Source organism: Anser anser (assembly GCF_964211835.1).
Source record: "Anser anser genome assembly, chromosome: 2".
In the NCBI taxonomy this organism is placed as follows: Eukaryota; Metazoa; Chordata; class Aves; order Anseriformes; family Anatidae; genus Anser; species Anser anser.
Genome location: NC_139721.1, coordinates 124,647,314 through 124,662,411, shown reverse-complemented (window position 1 = coordinate 124,662,411; position 15,098 = coordinate 124,647,314). Strand labels below are relative to the sequence as shown.

At 37.5% G+C, this 15,098-nt stretch overlaps 1 long non-coding RNA gene across 1 annotated transcript in view; it reads left to right on the top strand.

The window, feature by feature from the left end:
• The first annotated feature begins 845 nt into the window (after positions 1 to 845).
• Positions 846 to 15,098, top strand: part of LOC310894332 — a 98,973-nt gene continuing 84,720 nt past the window's right edge. Inside the window, exon 1 of the long non-coding RNA XR_014579815.1 lies at positions 846 to 866. This is a non-coding gene — a long non-coding RNA (uncharacterized lncRNA). The remainder of the gene's footprint in view (positions 867 to 15,098) is intronic.

Here is a 15,098-nt window from a genome sequence, read left to right as displayed (position 1 = left end):
TGTCAGCAATGCTGTTGAAGCAGTTACCTGCACATTACCTACAGGGCTGGAGAGCAGCATAAAGTCGCTCAGTAACTAATCAGTGCATTTGTGTTTCAGAGTAAGAACCTCACTCATCTTTGTTAATGTCAGAAAGTGCACAAACTCCTGACATTAGGAAGCTGGCACAATATGGTTGTATCAATTTACATATGTGCAGAGCAAAAGCCTCACACATTTCAACAGGCAGTGGTCTGAACTAGATGGATGGCAAAGTTCTCTGTGGCAAAATGGGCTTTGGGCTGGATTCTTATGACCAAGGAGGAGATTTCTGCTCAGGACCAGAGGTGGACTTCTAAATGGGATGGCTGATGCTCTACTCTTTAAAGCCATGCAGAAGTGTAAATTAATTTGCTTTTTAAACATCCCCTACCTATTTAGGATGGTTTCATAAGTTTGTCAGTATTTCTTTGCTAATGTGGTCCTTGAATTCTTTGGCAGGCATGATCAGAGATCAGAAGTTTTAAGCCAAGTGTGTCCCTACAAGTTTTGTGAAGATCGGTGTCTGATAAAGACATATGTTCTTGTTAGTATCAGCATGCACAATTGTTTCCATCCAGGGCAAAAATGCTGCTACTTCTCTAGGTGTTAACTAGGAGGTGAGGAGAAGATGGTGCTGTGGGTTGTCTCCAGGTAATGAGAAAATAAGTGGGTTTCTTGAGCCATTCAGGGGTCCTGGATTTGTTTTCTAAGGTGATTTTTTTTTTTTTTTTTTGGCATTTAGCATAAAGATAATAGTGTATAGGTCAGTGCCCTGGCTCTGGTTATAACCAGGAGTGGAAGTGTGATGAAGAACAGTAAAGAAGGGAAGCTCAGCTTGAGATTCAGTGAGTTTTACAGAATATTTCCTCTCCATGATGGACTTTTCTTCAATTAATTTTCCAGGTGTTTTTTGAACATATTTGTGTTTTCCTCATTATATTCTACAGTGAACTAAGCACGGGAAAGCACGTCACATTTTCTATTTTACAGCCTCTGCTTGATAGATTCATTCAGTGCCAGCTATTTTGTATGTTATGAAAAATAGTGAATGACCTTTCCCTGTTCACCTTTCCTACACTGCTCATGATCTTCTATTGCTCATCCTCTTAGTAATTTCTTTTTCCAAGCTGGGGAATCCTAGTCTACCTAATCACTCCTCTTATGGCATACACTCCGTACCTTGGATCATCTTTGTCACTATCCACAATATCTTTTCTCAATCTATTGTAACCTTTTTGAGATGGCTGCTTAAAATATTCAATATGTGCAGTATTTGAAATTATAGGGGAACCAGACAGTGGTAAAACAATCCCATTTTCTTCTCTGCTTCTTTCCTAATAGTTTCTAATATTTACTGGCTTTTTTGAGTGTTGCTGAATGTTGAACAGATATTTTTGAAATATTGTTCTAAATGACTCCAAGAAATCTTTCCCAGTATCAATACTAGTGAAGAACCTATGCTTCTGTCTGCATAGTTAGGAGTTTCATTTTTATTTTCCTGCTTGTTCAGTACTTTGTACTGACCAGTGCTTAACTTCACTGTTACTTTGCTGTGCAGTTCCAATGCACTGAAAGATTCTTCTGTAACTCTTTGCTCAGGTTTAGTTCTGTGGATCTTGAAAAGCTTTGTGTCATCAGTTTGAACTCACACTTCACTTCCAGATTATTTTTAATATGCTGTAGCACACAGCTCTGTGCACATATCCCTGGGGAACTGATAACCTTCCTCCAAAAGGAAAACTCCACTTTACATTAACTCTTTGTTTCATGTCTTTTTACCAATTATTAAGTCATCAAAGGACTTTAAGACTGATTCCACATTGATTTAATGTACTTAAAAGCTTTTGGTGAAGAATCTTGCCAAAACCTTTGCTTTAAATCAAAAGAAACTTTATCAGCTGAATGACTCTTACTATTAACACTCTCACAGCATTTTAATGGATTTATGAGGTACGATTTCCCTTTACAGAAGCTGTATTTATTTACACCACTACTGCCCATATTATTTATTATTGATTTTACCAGTTTAGACCCTAACAACATCAGAATTTGAAGCTCTGAAGTCTCCCTTATTTAAAAATCCATCAGCGTTTTCATTTTTCATTGCCTAATATCACGAATGGGTAATCCATAATTTGACAAACTTCCTTTAAACCTGTGACTTTAAGAAACTTGACAGTTTAACCCATTTTCTATTTTCCTTGATTTTTTTTTTCTGTTTTAAGTCTATTTATAACTATATGTATAGAACTATATGTATATATACATATATAACTTCCAAACTTATTTTATACTTTGCTGCTTAAGCCAAACCAGCCTTTTGTATTCTTGTAAAAGTCTTTTTTGATTGGTAGTTCATGTATTTTCTAAAGCTAGTGCCAAAAGACCTGAAATACTTTGCCATTTTATCTGTTCCTTTTAATTTATTTTCAGTGTCTTCTGTCTTTAGTTACAACCCATATTGCAACTGGAAAGAACCCATAGTCTATTATTTTCTGAAGTCTTATGATCTGTAAACAAGTCACATGGTTGTACAGAGGGTTTGATTACAGGGTTCCAGCTAATGGAATAATGAAATTGCTCTGTCTGTGTATCAGTAGCCTCCTAATGACCTATGAGCTTGCTGCCAGTTTCAAACAAATTTGATAGAAGGGTAGATCTCAAATAATATTGCATTTATAAAGTTTTATGGAAATTGTCTGGGTACCAGAGAGAGACCTCAGCTGAATGATTGCACTGAACTGGAAGTCAAGAAAGGTAAAACTCAGGCATTTTTCTGTTTGGCAGCAGATGGATACACAGAACCAGAAAAAAATGTTGACTTTTGCCTGGTAGGAAGTATCACAGGGGACATAAGAGAACCTAATTCTTGTTCTTCTGGTGCTGGAAGAAGATTTGAGAGAAAAAAAAAATAATTAAAAAATAAATAAACTTACAGAAACTGGTTTTATTAGTTCTTGAGCTTGTAAAGTAAATTTTTTAAAGATCTGAGTTGACAACATTATTATGATGTAGGTCTAAATTATGGTGTTCTCCGAGACAATTCTGTTAGGAGGGAATTCTAACCCACAGAACAAAAACAACCATAGAAACCTAGTCCAAAGGTTTCCCATCTTCTGGACTCTTCACAGTTGTACTCTCAAGAAAGCACACAAGAAACAGCAGCTATCTGTATGCTCATCTCTGTACTCCTCCACAGTTTGCTTGTCCAGTCTCTGGCATCTTCTAGCTCAGGAACAGGTCACACAGGCCAGGAAGACTTGAGTCGAGTCTGATAGCAAAATACTGCAGTGAGGGAGGGCTTCAGAATCTGTAGCAGTCAGGTATCTGATGGAAAGGACCCTTTGTTTTGGGGTGCCCCTGAGCTGCAATGAGAATGCCTGGATGTGACAGTTGGTATCAACCAGGCGAGCTCATCTACCTAGAATGTCTGCTCTGAACTGTAGTCCTTCTCCTCGCTCACTTACATGCTGCTTAATCCCATGCAGGATCACCCTGCTAATTTGGAATAATTAAAAAAAAATCAACAGAATGAAACAACTTGATAATATGTGCTAAGGAGAGCTGGCACGATTTGCTTGTCTGTAGCTCTTAAAAATGAAATGCTCCATCAGCAGGCTTCCTCAGTGCCATTCAAGGTGATGTAAACATGTACTGAAAATCTGAATAAAGTCATATTTCTGACAGTGCAGGCAAAAATTCTGACCTAGTTTAATCAGTCACTGTGCTTTTCTGGTTGTTCTGATTTGTTGTTCATTTACGTTGGGCAGCTGGACAATAGGATTTTGCATGGGCCACAAACAATGAAATAAAACAGCAAGATGTACTGTATTTTACTGAAACATAATATAAAGGGCAGCAGGGGACTAGTCAAAGCCCAATATTCTGAGACTGTAATTTTTTATCACTAGTTTATTTCCTAAACCAAAATGTTTTTTAGTATAAATATTGGATGAAAGCAAAGCTGCACCGCATTTGCTGTCATGGAGGCAAGACCTAAGCCTACTTTTTATTAGAATTAAATTAATATGGCATAAGTAGTTTTACAGTTTTAACATTTTATTATTATTTATGTTCTAACTGCTCTGCATAAATAGAACTGCTCCTTGCTTCTTTTTGTTTTTACTACTAATAAAAAGTAATAGGCATAATAATTCAGGGACTGTTTGCATTTCCAGGCACTTTTGTTCTGTCATGTTTACCTACTGAAGGAGACATACTGAAAGCCAGAGTGCAAGAAGCTTCAATGCAAAATATAGAGCTACTTTTCAAACAAACTACATATCAAGGAGTGGGAGGAGCCTAAAACAAATACTTGCAATTAGGATTATTGACAAAAGGTGTTTCCTATAAAAAAAGACTGAGAAATTGAAGTCTGCAAAAATCTAAAAGGACTGCTTTTCAGTTTCATTCAGTGCACTGCAGAAATTATATTATAGTTATATTAACTGACATCTTTCCCTAATTACCAACTGATTTCCCAGAATACTTCAAGATGTGCAGCAAAATAACTCTACATGTGATGGACATTAAGGTAATTTTTAGCAGTGACAACTTGTTGTATTTCATTTGACAATAAAAAGAGGTTTCAAGAAGAATGGCAGAGTGTCACCAGTCCCACCACCAAGAAGCTAAGAATTTCAATCATCAGAAAACCCATAAAGTTGCATTGTGCTTCTGGGGTCCCTAATAACAAAGGAATGAGAGTAGATTTCCTCTGCTAACATGGAGAGGATGTGGCCTAAGAACAGTATTTATTCATTTAAGATATACTTAGCAGTAGAGCTTGGAATGTACAGCAGGAAATAGCATTGTGAAATTAGTAAAAGTTTTTCCTTGGGCTACCCTGGAACCAGGAGGTCACTCAGTGCACACTGCAGTGCGGATAGATTTATGTAAAACAGCCTACATTTAACCTCTTTCTAGTTAACCCTTGTACGTTAGTCAGTGTGGGCTTTTCACAGACACCAGCTTTAGAGACAGTTTCTTAGGCTCTTCACATTGCCAGTGCCTCCTGTGAACATCTCAGAGTCCTACAAGTTTTAAAACTCCCTGCCCTGACTCAGTGTCTAAAGTTATCCTCTCCTCCTTGGCTTTCTTGGGAAACTAAACAGGTTGGGCTCCCTTAGCTAAAGGTAGCTTTTTTGAAAACCTCTCACAGCCTTTGAACAGCAACTGCTTAAAGCAGAGTGAGCCTTTCCACTTATCAATAACATGGTTCCCCTTTCAAAAGTTTTTTTTGTATGGTGTCTTCCAATTCAAATCCTCTTGCCTTAATGACCCTAGTTACTCTTGCCAAGTAAATTATGTAAATTGCATTAGGAAAGCATGTGATGTTGTCACTATCTATATGTACCATTCATTTTTTCTGTGTTCCTATAAAGGATACAGTCCTCCGTTTATCCTTCTGTGTTCTTTATGAGTCACAGTCAGGAGAGTGAGGTGAGATTTTAGTGATTATTAGGTGTATTGAGTAGAATGAGTTACATCTTTATCACTGCCAGTTCCAGTCCCCTTCATACCACTAATACCATGAATGGGAATTGAAACATGCAGTAACTTCAGAATGCTTTGCATGAAGTTTATATAGGCATAAAGTTAAAACAGCTTTACATAGCTTATTAGCAAACCTAAGTATCAGATTCACCTACTGACTAAACAAGCACATACTTCTTGGCCTTAACTTCTTACATGGGATGATTTTGAAGCTGTAAGAATCTGCTTCTCCTTTCACTTACATTCGTACAGCAAGCACCACCAGAGAAGACAGTGGAAGAGCTACATAGGCATAAATTTACTAAAAGTCTGAAGAAAATTAGGCCCTAAGTCTCTTTTGTCTGAGTCATGTTTTAGTCATTGATCATTTTATCCTCAATTTGGGATGAGCCTCAATGAAGTTTTGTACAGCCCTATTGTATTTGCAATCTAAAAAGAGGTTAAGGGAATAGCCACACTGGGAGGAGTGACAATATGCAAATGACTTTGCAAAGCACATTCATCCTCAGCAGAGTTGCAACATGTCCCATGGTTCTCATTAAGGGTTCTTTGCTAAATCTTTTTTTTTTCTTTTTCTTTTTTTTTCTTCTTTTTTTTTTTTTTCCCTGTCTTACAGGCAAATGCTTACTATTCCCAGATATTTACTGTATTTAGCATCAAACTGTAGCTGGAATCACAGACAGCTGTAGAGCTGAAGGTGGAAGTGGGACAGGGATTCTCACACCCAGTGTAGCCAAAGGTCAGGAAATGGCTCTTGGTTTCCTCCACAGCACCTGTCTCACAGTCTGCATGGTTCCCCTTTTAAAAAGTGCAATACTCTCTGCACTTCTCTAAAACTGATCGTAACTTAAACATGCATACTCCCACAGCATTCAGAAAATGAGTGCTGCTATTATTGATTATATCCACTGACAGAGAGACTCCCCCTCCTTTCCAAAACATCCCAGGCTGAAAGTGTCTGAAGTGCTACTGCTGGGTTTGCCATGGCTGCTGGGGTGACTGGAAGTGAAATGTCTGCTTCTTTAGGACAAGAAGATGCCTTGAAAAGTCCAACAAGTATGCCTGGGGACTTTTGGGCTATGGCATTGTGGGCGTACCCATAAAAGAAAAAGGTATGTGAGTGGCATCTTAGGTTTCAGTTTTGTATTGGAGATTCAGATCAAAGTTCAGCAAGATCTAAAAACTTGGAGTGACTGCTCCCAACCTCTGGGGGAGTTTTTACATTGACTTCAATGGATTCTGGTTTGGGAGTTACATACCAGTTTGAAAATGCAAATGCTGGACTGGAATATCTTATAAAAATACTCCTGGCTCAATTGCTCATCTCTCTGTAGAAAATTAATTGACTTTGCCTTATCCTGTTCCCAAAAGGGAAAGTTTCCATATGTTTGTACTGTAAAATTATTGATCTGCACAGTGCTTCTGCCTAAGTCCTTGGAGATATTCTGAAGAAAGAGAGGAATCAGGTGCCCTAGCATGTATTCCTGCAAATTCACATTGGTTCGAATTGTGCTTACAGTCTGCTGAGGCCTGAGCAGCCTGCAAAGCTCAGAGATGCAGTGACACCTGGACTGTAAATAAGGAGGATCTGGCTGTGAGGGTGGGTTTTTGCACGAGTAGCAGATCTAATTTTAAGGTCAGAACCCTCAGGTGTCCTTTCTCCTTGCAACGGACATGTATGCGGTTCAGAGAGAAAATATGTTGGCTGGCTTAGTATGAAATAAACTGCCACACGCTGATGTGGGTTTCCTTTATGTGGAGTCTGTGGAATCAGTTACAGCTCAGAACAAACTCAGCCTCTTCTCAGCTAATTGCTCATGCTCCATTTCTAGTGGTTCTTGTGCTAGACGAGATTGTTCGGCAACCAAATAGCCAGCTTAATCCATCCCATCTGAAAGAGCAGAGTTATGCTGAGGACAAATTTGGCCTTCTGTGTCCATGTTGGAGCTATCGGATCTTTTGGATATTTCATTTCTCAGTTTTTCTGTTGGCTTTTGTCTCCCATTTTGATCAACCTCTCTTCTTCCATCTGGAATTCCACCTCCTGCGTCCAAATCTCATCTATCCAACTTTTCTAAACTTTAGGAAATAAAGATGGAATTTATACAAGCCAGAAACAGAATGCCAGCCCCACTGAAGGAAGCAGAAAAGCTGAGACTGATTGAATGGACTGAGACTTTGACTTTTAGTGTTTCAGGTTGATCAGTCAGGGACTGAAGCATCCAGAAAATACTGCTAGCACTGACAAATATTTGGCTTTCTTGACTGTCCAATTTTCTTGCCAGCCCATGCTTATTAGCCAGAAGAATATAGAAAATTCTTCTTCCACAATGCTATCACCTTTTCCTGTGCAGAACATTAAAAGCAATATTTACTTGTGTTATTATATAAACTCATATATATATATATATATATATCAAAGATCTCAAAGACCTAAAGATCTCAAAGTATATGGGACAGGTAACTGTATCATCCCTATTCTAGGGGAGGCAGAGACTCAGTGCTGTATGTTTCTTGTTCCATGCCCCATACATTGACCTATGTTTTAAGTGCAATGGTGAACCCACCGTTCCAAATGAAACTATGTGTACATACACAGTGGCAGATGAGAAGGATGCCAGCAGGTACTTGCCTGGTTTATTTAAATGCCTCTCTACCAGATGCTAGCAAAGGCACTCCATTTCCCATCCTATGACTTTCATACTCATTTTAAAATTTACTATATGCAAGTACTCAAGCATGTAAGCTTAAAATTCTCTTTCTGTGAGCATTCATGTGAATAGGAGTCAAGTACTTGGATGTTTGCAGAAAATGAAGACAAAAGAGGTGTAAGCGAATATTTATGGAAATTGATTGTGATATGCAACCCATTCTGTTGGACTAATCAGCAAGAGATTGACTCTGTTAATGCAGCTTGTCCCTGTCCCTGTGTGGAGGCATTAAGGGTGAGTTGCAGAGAGGCCACTTTCCTTCCAGCTTCAGGGCAAGGACCAGGAACAATTGCTCCGAGGAGAGCAATTGCCTTCCTTTGTGCATTGCTGTGCCTGCACATTGCTACCCAGGTTTAGGTGAGAGCCCCAGGGATGGGTTAGTCTCACACCCTCTGTTTAATACAATAGCTTCTTTTAAAAGCAAGATCATGTATTTATTTCTTCATCATATGACTAGGAAAAAAAAAAAAAAAGAAAAGATAAAGCAGACAAGAATACTCTCATTTATTAGGCTTAGGGAGCTCTGATGTTCAAGCTCGGTTCTTGTGGGAACTGAAGATAAGAGAAAGAGCTCCCCACTGCCAGATATAACCTCTGCAGCAGGATCTTTAGAAAAAAAAAGGAAGTACATCTGAAAATGTTTTCCTTTGTACTGTTGGTTTTTTTATGTTCCTGGGGACCAGCTACATGGATCTGGGAATTATATGATAAACTTTGTATTTATGCCGTCAGCTCCTATGCCTCTTATTTTTATACTTGCTTAGATTCTGATCACAGTGCATTGCTACTTTTCACAGTACATTAAAAAAATCCACTTATACACACATGGGTTTGATATGTTTCATACCCTAAGGATCACTATCTGGCCAAGTGATTAAACTTCAGCAATTAAAAGGAAGGAAGAAAGGAATAAAATTATTAGCACATATTAATTTTTCTCTTAGTGAACTTCATATGTTGGCTAAATAGTTCTCTTTCAAAGTATGACAGGTATTTATTTGTGCCAAAACAGTCCTGAAAAGGACTGATTACATATCAAAATGTGACCTAAGCAAATTGAATGGTGGAATTGGTTTGACAAGCACTGAAGATTTCTGAGGCAGGGAGAGAGCAGACATTTTGCTATCCAAAAGAAGTTAAAACACTGTTAAAAGAATGGAAAAGGTTTTATGAAAGTGATTTCTAAATATAATTTGTTTGGGTCCTTTCCTCATTCTTTCAGAAAAAGGTGTGTTGCAATCAAGGCAGGTGCCCAAACCAAAGACAAACTGCTATCATATTTGCTATATTAACAGATTAAGTACAATAGTGTTTAATACAAACATTTTATAAACAAATCACTACCTCAGTACGTTGTGCAGTGAGGAATGGGCACATGAATTTAAGATTCATTATATGAACGAAAGGTGATAGTTTATATTAGATTACACACAACCTGTTGGAAGGCATCTCTTAACCAAAGATTGCAGTTAAGTTATTCTGTCATGCTCCAGCTCCTGGTTCTGAGCATTATTTTGACAAGAGATATTTCTATGCTATGGAGAGTAAGCATTAGTAATCAGCTCTTGATTTAAAAAGAGAAAGTTCAGGTCCTGCAAAAGGTTGGCAGAAAGAAGCCAAATGTATGAATGAATGAGACCAACAAAACAAGATGCCTTAAGAAAGGTGAATTCCCTGAAGTCTCTCAGTGAGCCCCAGAGGGAAGCTTGGTTTTCACTTTTCTCTTGGTGGTCTGTGTTTTTAAATATATGTAAAGCATTCATATTCTCCAAATATTTTGAGGTGTACTTTTTGGTTCATAAAATATATAGTGAATACAGATATTTTCTTGTTCACAGTTGACCAAATATATGTACCCTGATTTATTTTTTATTTTTTTTCATCTGCCTAATGCCACATTGTAAAGGATTTCAGTTAAATACAGGAAAATTCTCCCATAATTAATTCTGAAATATTTTGGACATACATATAATTTTAGGAAAAGTATATTTTTTCTCCAGGTCGTATCAAAAACAAACAATGATGTTCACACTGCTGCCCCAGGAAAAATATATTTCATTCCCTTGGGCTTTCATTGAATAAAGAGATTTTGAACTGAGCTCCTTAAAATATCAATGCTCTATATTACTCCCCAGATACAGATATAAATCTTTATAATAGTGCACTTTACAAGCAGCACTCCTGAGTCTTTTTTGATTGGTAATCACAGTGTTTCCTTATTAATACAGTAAAAAATGTAAAAGACATAAACATTTTGCAATCTATCTGTTCTTTCAGTATGGATATACATCAGCTTCTGCTTTAAGCAGTCTTGATGTTTCACCCATCATATTTTTATGTCTTTATATGGGAAGGAAATTGTACCAGAAAACTGAATTCAATGACAGCCATTCTGTGAATAAATCCAGTTATCTTTGGTATTCTGGGTATAATAAAAATGTACAAAAGTTAAATTTCTACATAATTACAGAGTTACGTTGACTGTTTTTTAATGTCAGTAAGGAAACAGAGTTCAAACTAACAGGTTATTGTTTGTTTGTTTGTTTTTACCAATATACTGCCTGCTTTCAGGTTATCTTTTCATTAAAACAGCTTATTTAAAACTCTCAGAGATAGTGCATGCTTGCAAATCTCGACACTAAAAAATCTGATCAAAATGTAGAGATATGCAGGAGTAAGAGCTAATGTACAGTTTGGATAAAATGTGAATTTCCAGATAGTCCTAATATTTTTAAGCCTCATAATTTTCCCATGTCCTTGTGCCATGCCATTGGTAAAACTTACCAAGAATGAGCTGTGGGACAGAGTATTTCTCTTGCCTCCTAGTTATACAGGCAACTTGTGTCTTTCTCACCTCGATTAATGTTATGATCATGTTTGGTGGGGATCTGTGAATATGTAGGCACCCATAACTTGGTACAACTTCTGGCAAGCCCATATTGCTCCTAGCAGTAACATGTATTTCTAGAAGAATTCAGCCACATTTGGCAAACCCTCATTTCTTACCTCCTTTTTGCATGTCTGAACAAGACTTTTATTATCTCTGTATTTTTAAAATTATGTGAAATTATAAAGTGTCTACAAATATTGTGTTTATAGCTTAGTTATACAATTCCTAGGGTAACTCTGGGAGTTTACTTGCTACTTAGTCTTAGAGATAACAATGAATGATTAATAGGGATTTTGACTCCATCTCTCAGGACATTTTCATAAGAATGCCATGGAAACATGGTCTGGTTGAAACATTGATACAACAGTACAAAAGCTGTTTGGATGACCACATGTGGGACTTTGAGAGGAGGATTTCCTGTCAACACGCACAGTTATCTTGATTAGGATTTTGAAGCAATCTTGGCTACTTCTTTGGTCTAGTTCAATGTGATATTTTAATTTATGACCCTTCTGGGGAATGTATGCTTGCAGTATTTTCAGGTGATATGAAACTGGAGGAAGTGCAAGTATGCTGAAAGACAGGATTAGTTTTCAAAAGGATTTTGACAAACTCAAGAAAAAAATGGATGAAAGCAAGTGCAACAATACAGTAGGTGTATCAGCTGACTACAGGGCAAGGCAGTTGGTTATGATCATTTTTCAGAATTAATTTTGGGGCTAATGTGGATTATAAACTGAACATAAGTCATATTGTGAAAGAGACAAACTTCAAAATGGGATTTATAAACAGGAAGGCGGCCTATCATGCAGAAGAACTAATCCTTATACTCTGCTTAGAAATAGTAAAACCTAGCTGAATTGCTTGGTCCAGTTTTTGAGAAAACTTTTATTATTTTCATAACTCCTTGAGCGGCTCTGGCCCTGTGCACATATACATTAAGGTATTTCCTCTAACATTGTTTCTCCGGGACATAATCAACAAAGCTACAGATGGCATTGGAGTTTTTAGAAACTATGATGTCTGCTTAGCCAAAGTAACATTCATTCCAATACTGAGTGCCTCGGTGTGGTAATTACCCAGAAAGGACACTGTGCAGAGTGTCTTGGAAACACTATGAACAGTGGCGAGGGGCTGTGCTGAAGACTAGCAGTGGTAAAACAAGTGACTATGGACTTGTCACAAGTGGGATGGACTTCTACACAGAAGGAAATAATAGTAAGTCAACAGGCTTTCGATGCAGAAGTTTTGAAATTTGATTGGATAGTAGAAGTGATCTAGTCCCTCCTTTTGCCTGAGGTGGAAGAAGTTTATCTAGACAATCCCCAGTTATGTTTAGCATTCTTAAAAACCTCCTTCCCTTGCTGAGGGTACCACATAGTTCCCAGATGACAGAGCTGGATATATATGTATATTTTTTTGCACATATATATATATATATGCATGTTCTCTGCTGAAATGTAAGCCAATTGTCAATTGCTCCTCCTCATGGCTGTAATGTTTCCTTCCTTATTGGACCATAATGTGATAGTTAGGCTTCATCATAGACTTCTTTTAATTCAGTTGTTCCTGTTATATCCCATTTTCTAAACATCTTGCTGTTCCTGCTGCTCTTCTCTTCAGTCTCTTCAATTTGTCTACATCTTTCATAAAGTATGACACTGAGAGCTGACACAGAAGTACCGCTGCGCTAGCTAGCAACAAGGAGAGCGAGACAATTTCTTCCCATGTCTTACACAGAATGTTCTGGTTAACACATGTCAGAATGAGATTTGTTATTTTTTTGTAGCAGTGTTACATCATTGGCTGAGAGTTAGTTGCTTTGCAGTTTTCCATGACACCAGGCCCTTGTCTATGCCACTACTACACAACTAATAAAACACCACTTTATGTTTGTGCCTTTGATATTTTTTCTCTATAGATCTGGTACTTTCTACCTGTCTCAACTGATTTTGTTTTGTTGACTTAGGAGCTGTATTAATATAACTAAGGAAGGATCTCTGGGCATACTATAAGCAAAGAGTACCACACAAATAACAATTAACTGCTAACAACTGGGATTTGCATGGGGTCCTGATGGTGAACGTGATTTGTTCTTCCAACAGTGGGTTGTGTCAAGGACTGAAGTCCCTATTTGTGCTTTCCTATTCCTATTCCTATTCCTATTCCTATTCCTATTCCTATTCCTATTCCTATTCCTATTCCTATTCCTATTCCTATTCCTATTCCTATTCCTATTCCTAATTTCATCTCTCTTTTTTTTTTCTTTGTTTTTTTTTCCTTTTCCTCCCCCTCTCCCAGTTTTCTAGGTAATGTAGCAGCTATGACACCAGGCACAGGCCTGTCTCAGGAACTAGAGGGACTGTGAAAGTTGTTGTTAGCATGTATGCTGAAAGATAGTGGTGAAGCCAGCCAGAGCTAAAGATCAGAATGGGCCTCAGTACCTGTTACTTTGCATGAAAAAAGGAACAAATCCCGGGGCTTTGTTCCAAAGCACCGGGAGCATTGCAATCCCAGATAAAAGCAGAAATATTCCACTGTTTAGTCACATTTAGTCTAGGTTACCATAAATCCCTGATCATGGATATCTTTACAAATTGCACTGTACAGGGAACTAAGCTGCCCTTGAATATTAATAACCAAGGCTAGCCAGACCAATTCTGTATTAAGGTCATGTCACACACTGCCTGCCTGGTGATGTCAGGGCAGTTTCAAGAACAGTCTTTAAAGCACCACATAATTTAAGGCCCTGAATGTTAATTAAAACTTTTGGTTCCATTAATGTACATGTTCAGGAATGACTTGGAGTTCTGTAAAATGCTGGGCTTTTGTCTGTAACAGGAATATCAGTGAAAACTCGTAGGTGCCAAAGGCTTTGCATGTTCTGCCCCCAGCTTTGGAGCATGGTGCCAGCTGAGACTCAGAATGTTAATTCCATAAATGCCTCCAAGTCAAGACTACAGGCATGTTTGTTTAATCTGGCTTTTCCTGAACAATGGCTCTGTCTCTGGGTGCATTCTCTGAAGTGCGCTTTTTTTTTTAATTATTTTTTTTTTAACGTGAAGAGCACCACATACGTAAATGTATAAAATATGCGATGTATTTTTAATGTGCAGAGATACATTTGTCTTCATCACCCTATGCAGAAAGGGAAACTTGCATTCATTTGATTCCAAGAACTCAAAAGATTATTTTATACTAACAATGAAGTTAAAAAAAAAAAAACAGCCCATTCTAAACTTGTATATTACATAAATAATGAACATTAATGCAGTTTCAAAAATGGTAGCAATCATTTCTCAAATGTATTGTTATTTTAATACCCACAAGAGATTACTTTGATTTTCTGAATAATATCTAGGTTTACAGAAGGAACTGCACAGCCTATGTGAGTAATATGAGACCTAATTATGTTATACCCTGAAATCAATAAGCATTTGCTTTTAAAAGTGAGTTATTGATGCTACTTGGAGGGAATCACCTTACCAAGGCTCTTGGTGCAAACTTGGACGTACCAAGTTTGGCTGGAGGAAAAACCAAATCTTTCCAAGCAAGCCTGACATTTTGTTGTTTATCTCGCTTTCACCCTCACCTTCACCCTCCCCCTCCCTTCCTGCTTGCCTTCACCTGGCTGCCTTTGCTCATTTGCAAATCTCAGTTGAACACTTTTTTTTTTTTTTAATTTGCAAGAAGAAATGCAAATTGCTAAAATGCAAATGCTACTAGTGACAAGAAGCTATATTCGAAAATATGATATAGGACTTTGATATAGAACCAATTGTGTCTGGGGGAATGACAAATGATACTTGTATAGTTAAACTGCTGTATTTATTTCAGCAGGACTCTCCATGTGGACACTCTTACTCAGAAGTAAACACTTTTTTTTTTTCTTTCCTATTTTTTTTTTTCTTCCCAGTTTAGGTAAACTGCTTTCAAAGCAACAGAAGATAAAATGGATAAAAACACTAATTTTACTCACA